We start from the raw sequence: 6,559 nt of genomic DNA on the forward strand, positions 1-6,559 counted from the left end.
TGCAAGTAGATAAATAGGTACCGCTCTGGCGGGAAGGTAAATGGGGTTTCCATGCGCTGCTCTGGTTCGCCAGAAGCGGCTTAGTCATGCTGGCCACATCACCCGGAAGCTGTATGCCGGCTCCCTCGACCAATAAAGTGAGATGAGCGCTGCAACCCCACAGTCGGCCACGACTGGACCTAATGGTCAGGGGTCCCTTTACCTTTATTCCGACAAAGACCTTTTAGGTGCTTTAATAATATTGTCATGCCTCCTCTTTCTAACTATTTTTTTCACCAAAACTTCTAGGAGACCCAGAAAACTTCCCTGCAAACATTCAAAGCGGCCTGGGGCATATAGAAAACAAGTTCTGGGGTTGAAACTTGTTTTGAAGAAAGGGAGAGGACTTGAAAACTGCCATTTATTGCAGTTTAGCATTGGCCTTATTAAACAGGGCCTAGCCTTGAAAAATATTTCACACCCACTAATATATATTTTTTACAGTTTGTCGGTCTCTTTCACTGACAGCTTCTGTGGGTGCACTCCTATCTTGCTCTTGTTCACATCGTTTCAGAAAATATCTACTATTTAGGATTCCACAGGGAGGGTGTGCTTATATTTCACAACCTCTGATATTTATGCTGAGATCATGCAACGCAGTCTTCTTCCGGAGGGAGCCCTTTCCATTACTGTCAGATTGCCCAGGAGATATGAGTTGCTGGATGACTTGCAACTGCTTGCAACTAAAAGGACTTTAGCAGCAGCAGCAGCAGCAACAACAACAACAACAAAAAAGCAATCATTTGCTTATGACGCTGCATTTAATTGCATCACCTGCACTTGAATATGCTCTGCTTGTCAAATTGTCATCCTCATCTAAATTGCACGGTGAGAAAGTTGAGTAAACATTTTGTCAGCTGGATTTTCACTCCGCTACTCAGTTGCACGACGGCAGACAAAATGTTTTCAACATTGTTATAGCACAAAGGAATATAATTAAGCACAGCACATTAACACCACAATGTGTGCTTTTATTATCCTTTGTTCGGCGTGTCTTTTCACTTTGCCATCTGTCTTGCTGAAGCTAACTTTCAGTTTAATTAAACTCTTTCAGATCTTACAAGGTGCAGCAATAAGACTAGCAGTGGGTGTGTTTAACAGTCTTCTACTGGGCTCTTGGAGTTGCTGTGGACGTCAGCAACTGCTTGAAAAATTTGCCAAGGATTTTCAGGATTTGTTCAGGCAAAAATGGACTGATTTTATTGATCATTGCAAGAGATGCAAGTGGCTGCCCAGCGCATGTTAGGGATTCTTAGTGTTCTGCTATGTTAATTCTGAGTGGCTTTCTGCCCTGTTATATCAAGGAAGGTCCATTACACAAAAGTTATAAGCATGATCTCAACCTGACTAACTGTTAAGATACCCGTTATTCTATTTTCTACTTTGTTCAAGCTTACAGTATAAATGGATTTAAAAAAAAATAAAAAATTTAAGAAACGAATTCTTCAAGCATTCCTACACAGGATACAGCCACCAGGAATTTAAATATGTGAGCTGGGTCACTAGCTTTTGACTGGGCTGAATTCCCATGAGGTTGGTCTGATCCTGCCTGTAACCCAGAAAGATTCTTTTTTTAAAAATAATCCTGGACCATTTCATACTGAACCATGACATAGCCAGTAGTTTTAATGATTGCTTTTTGTGATTACTCTTAACGTTTAATGTTGTTTTTGATGTTTTCCTATATTTTTTGAATATGTATTGTTGTACATTCCCCTTATTTTTTATGATTCTTTTTTTTTAAAGGAGAAAAAAAGAAATTGTGATTCAGTTCCACTATCAGTGGTCTGAATTACCCCTATTGAAATGAACTGGAAAGGGAAACAACCAAATGTATATGATAACTGAGTTCCATTCTATCACCAGCATCTTCTTAAATAGGGTAGAGAAAACTGAAGCATTTTTTGTGTGTGTCCTAAAGTTATTTTGCCACTTCAAGATCACTTGAAGCTTTCCTTTGTTTTTTTAATCTGTTTATTTGTTCATGTACAAAAATAAATAAATAAAGGGATTGCAGGGTCTGTTTGGCCCCAGGAATAAATTTTACCTGAAGAGTTTATTATTCTGCTCCATGTTGCTATTTATTCCTCTTATCATTGATGGTTTGTTTTGCATATGGTATGACGTAATACCCTGCTACTGTACCTTTGAGGTCTTAGTAATGGTTGTTACGCTACAACAATAAGAAAAAAGAGGGGGGATTTGTTCCAAGTTTGCACACTTTCATAGTGCGAACTATTTGTTTTAGTTTTTTTTCTTATTTGTGATTTTCTTTTGGAGGAAAAAAAAAACCTTGCTTCTGAGGTACATTGGACCCTTTCTATTATTTAGTATAAATCCACCATTTCAGCTTGGTACATGTTGGCTTCTGTTTTTCTTTAACATTATGGAGCCTGTGTACCCTGCTTTTTTTGTTTTGTTTCCCACTACGTTTTGGAATATGATACCAATAAAATCTGCTTATGTGAAGTTGGAATCATTTTGAAATCAGTTGTTTTTATTTTTAGTTAGGGCTTTAAAAGGGGGCCGTTTGAACCGTGAGTGAATCTGTCATTTTTGGTTTCTCTTAATTTTTCATTTTTCCTATTTTCATTTTTCAAATCAATTTTATTAAGAGTTTTCAACGTATCCTAAAAACAATAATAAAACTAAAAAATGAAAGAAAACAAGAAAGAGAAAGAAAACAAGGAAGATAGATAAAATAAAACAACAACAATAATCCTAATAAAATACAAAATTATATAGAAATAAATATATCTCCCTCTATCACCATTTTATATTAATCTTCAATCCACATAGAGATATTTTAATCCTTCCAGCTCCCACCTGGAAGAGCTTCCATTTTCCTCAATCTCACACCCTGAGGAAAACCACTCTCGCCTGCATCTGACTCTGGTCTCTCCCTCTTCTATCCAGTCTTAAACTCAGCTCTTCACATTTCTACATTAGTTTGTGAATTTCTTAAGTGCTCGTGAAAATTATCAGCATTCTGGTGTTAATTTTTCCTTAATATACACTTCCTGACCTACTTTAGCTTGGGGTTTCTTTTAGTGCATTTGTTAGGAATCAGCATATATATATATGATATATATATATGATATAATATATTGATACAGAGGTACCACTGTATATATAATATCTAGTTGTTAACTGGGCATGCTCAGTCTCTACAGGTAGAAGAAATTATACGTAACACTTGCATGGCCATCTTGACTGTGGGTCCTGCAGAACTTCCTGCCTGCTTTGTTGGCCTTTTTCCATCTGGCCTGGAAGGGCCTGGTCCCCACAGATTTCTGCTACAAAAGCTACTGCTAGAGACCATCTTACCCACAAATCCAGAAAAATAGGCTGCTCAGGATGCCTAGAGACCATCAAAGTGGGGCAGGAATTAAGGGCTTCTGTTTGGGCCAAGATTTAATTTTGATGCTGTGTTGTTTTTGCTGTTTTGTATTCTGCTGTTAGTCCTTATATTATTAATTATAAAGGGGCTGTTTAATTTAATGAAGGAGGTGCTTTCGTTTACTTAATGATTAAATAAGTGTTATGTTTTGTGCCTCGTGAATTACGTATTTTTTTCTGTTGTGAGCCACCTTGAGCATGGCTTACTATGGAAAAGCGGTATACAAATCAGTGGTAATGATGATGGCATTTGTGATCATTTAATAATTCTCTTTCTTTCTTTCTTTCTTTTGTAAAAAAGCACCAAATATTTATTTATATGAGGACCTCCGATCCAAGTTTCTTACAGGCTTGTATCTGTTTATCTTCATTGTGGCAATACAGCATCAGATGTTCTGGATCACTCACTTGGCTCAAAGTCCACAATTCTATGGTTATCTCTCTCTCTCTCTTTGAGACCTGCACAGTTCTTTCTGTGTACATTTCATACGTGATGGGATGGTTGGATTCAGAGCCTTTTTGGTGGTGGCTCCTTATGTTGGGGAGGTTCACCTGCAAAGATTTTAGAGAAATCACAGGCTTTTAAAGAACTTTTAGAAACTTTGAATTTACTTTTTAATGTTGAGACTGCTGTTGCCATTTTTTCTTGTCGGTTTCTACTGCTGTTCTGCTTTAGTTTTGGATACTGAAGGTGCAGAATATAAACGGTGCGAGTGAGCGAATAAGAAAATAAATGGTGTGAAATTGGGTGCGTCATGGAAGTGTAAGCAAAGTGAAGCTTTGGTGCATCAAAATAAACATATTTTGGAATCTCAAGCATTCTTATTTTAAGGTCTTCATAGAAACATCCTGCTCTTCTGCTCTTTCATGATTTTTAATTCTGCCAACAGCCTAAATTTCAGCAGACTCAAATAAATTTTGCTACTTCAAGTGCAAAGAGTTTAGAAGCCAAGAATAAAGGGTTTTGTGTGCTTATGTGTGTGAGGTTTTTTTGTTTTTGTAGCATACACCTTTGCTTCATGGTGAGTTATTTATCTTGGACAGAAATGCGGCAGCTGTTATAGGTCAAAATCATCGTAATGAGTTGGACTTCCGGGTTGGCGCCATCGCCGAATGGCGGACTCCCTCCGAGCTCCGGAGGGAGCCTGCTCGGCAGGGGCTGGGTCCTACCGCACCGGCGATGCGGGGACCCTTAAAAACCACGGCCACGGAGGCCGTGGACATGGAGACTCGGCTGGCACCGCTAGCGCCCTCCCGACTCGTGAAGGAGCCTTTTTAAAGGCTACGGATCGGGTGCCGGGGAGAAGCGTGGTGCTTTGAGTCCTCTGCTATCCCTGCCGAGCGCAGCCGCATGCCATCCGGCGGAGAGCGCTGACTTCTTCTATTGAAAATTCGGACTTCTTAACAACAACCCGTGAGTAATTTGGAAACCGGGTTCAAAAGGAGAAAAAAAAAATTTTTTTTTTTCGGATTGGACACGAGCGGGGGGGGGGGATCCAAAAAGGAAGTCAGTCCCCCTCCCTACTGTAAACCTTCCAAAACAAGGACGGGGAAGCCAAGGTCCAAAAAGATTTATATTGCTGATAAAAACTAAGAATTCCACGATGGGGAACTACAAGAACTGTGCTGGAGGAAGAATTGAGGGAGAAGGGAAACGTGACCCCCCCCCCTGGGAACCGGGGTGATTGAAGAGAGAACCTGGTGAAAAGAGTCGGAGATTTTGACAGCTGTCAAAGTAGCTGTCAAAGTCGGAAAGCAGAGAGGATCTTATTATGAGAACTTTGCTGGTTAAATTTGTTACAATTTGCTATAACCCGTTAAAACTTGGATACAAAATGGCGAAAACATGGATAACAATCGGACTTTTGGACTAGAGAAAACAAAGTTACGACAATCCCCCTAGAGGAGTTTCGGGACATTACAAAGATGGTTGTAAGTGGAAAAATACCATTGGAATTTTACAGGACTGGTTATCTTCTGGGAAAGCTGCAAAACGGAAATAATATTTTGTCTACAGGGTGTTCAGTTAAAGGAGACAATAGAATTTTCTATTGAAGAAAGGAAGGGACTGAACGCAAGTTTTTGTTCCTGAATAACAATAATCCCTGCAGAGTTACTAAACTTCTGAATTAGAACGTTTCAGCAGCGGAACAAGAGGAAATTGGACTACAACTTGGAAAGAACAATGGGGGGAGTTTTATTAAAGATTTGAAGTTAAATGTCTTAAAAAATAACTATAAAAAGAAAAAGCCAGCAAGGAGTTGGGGGAAATAGGTGATTTATGGACTTTAAGAATTCCAGGCAGATAACATGGTTTGGTGGTCAGGGGGAAATTAAACCGGGGACAGGGGGGGGAGAACTAAAATCCAAAGGCTTGTCAACTTTTTTTTCTGAACTGGCTCTTTTTCACCTATTATATTTTTTATTTCTTATTTCTTATATTTCTATTGTGTGGGGTGTCCTTATCTTTAAAAAAAAGGGAAATTGTGGAATGAAAATGGGGGTGGGCCCTGGGGAGAGAACTTTTGTCTTTTATTAAGGGTATTGATGAGGAGTGTATAAATTTTAAATTCGAATAATGGTCTAAACAAATTAAGCTTTAATTAGAACTGAGAGCTTGTGGAGCCAACAATATGAAAGGGGAATATGGTAGGGGTGGGGGAAGGGGGGAGTCCCGGAAAGTGGATGTATGAAAATAAGGCTTTGAATGTACTTTAATCTTTACTTTCTGTATTTTTGAAAATCTTAATAAATATCATTTAAAAAAAAAAAAAAACAAAATCATCGTAATGAGTTAATGATCTTCTCCGCTTTTTGGCTGCTGAGAAAAAAACTCGGTTCCATCTGAAATTTTTGTACTTGAGCTCCCTGGCTACCAGGAATGAGGTTGAAGTGTTTTGTTTTGTTGCAGCAGTAGAACAAAGTCATTAAGCTAGTCGCCATTCATCACATCTTGTGGCTGCAATTCCTTAAGAAATATGCAATGGTTTCCTTTACCTTAGCCATCAAAACAGCAATAAACAGTCAGTGTTTTAATCATATGTTAAATTGTATTTGTTAAATTGTATCCATCCTTCTTCCAAAGGACTTCACGGTGACATGATCATGTGAAATAGTGTTT

Source organism: Podarcis pityusensis, assembly GCF_964106645.2.
Source record: "Podarcis pityusensis genome assembly, chromosome: 3".
In the NCBI taxonomy this organism is placed as follows: domain Eukaryota; kingdom Metazoa; phylum Chordata; class Lepidosauria; order Squamata; family Lacertidae; genus Podarcis; species Podarcis pityusensis.